The sequence below is a fragment of the Penaeus monodon genome, chromosome 30 (assembly GCF_015228065.2).
Source record: "Penaeus monodon isolate SGIC_2016 chromosome 30, NSTDA_Pmon_1, whole genome shotgun sequence".
NCBI lineage: Eukaryota > Metazoa > Arthropoda > Malacostraca > Decapoda > Penaeidae > Penaeus > Penaeus monodon.
The window spans coordinates 12,472,272-12,472,798 of record NC_051415.1 but is presented as its reverse complement, the minus strand read 5'-3'; positions in this window follow the sequence as shown (position 1 = coordinate 12,472,798).

The following is a 527-nucleotide window of genomic DNA, read 5'->3' as shown; positions in this document are numbered from 1 at the left end:
ATTAAAGGGTTGGTGTTATTTCCCCTAAAAAAAATACAGAAAAACACAAGTGTGCGGATAAGGTATTCAGGTTTCCCCTCCGTTTCGAAGCATAAGGCTCCGTGTCGCCAGAGGTTAAATCGTGAACCACCTAAGCTATGACCACCTCGCCTAGTCAAAAAACTCTCGCTCAAAACAAAAATCAAACAGTAAAATATGAGTATATTAATTAGTATCAACCACTAAAATATTCTAACCAAGACCTTCTCCTTAACTGTCCTTCCATAAATAAAATGCTAATTAACCAAAACTGTTTTTAAAAACTAGAAGCACTTTGATCCGCGGCTCAGCCATACGCGTAGTTGCGTAAATTTAAAGTTTCAGTCACCTTCGTACTATTCCAAAGTTTTCACCGGTTTAAAGTTTACTATAATAAAGCATGGCTTTTTATTATTACTCTATATTGGAGATATATTTACATGAGGATTAGCCCGAAGAATTAATTGATCGATCTTGATGAAACAAGGTTGAGTTGCCCATCACCCAGA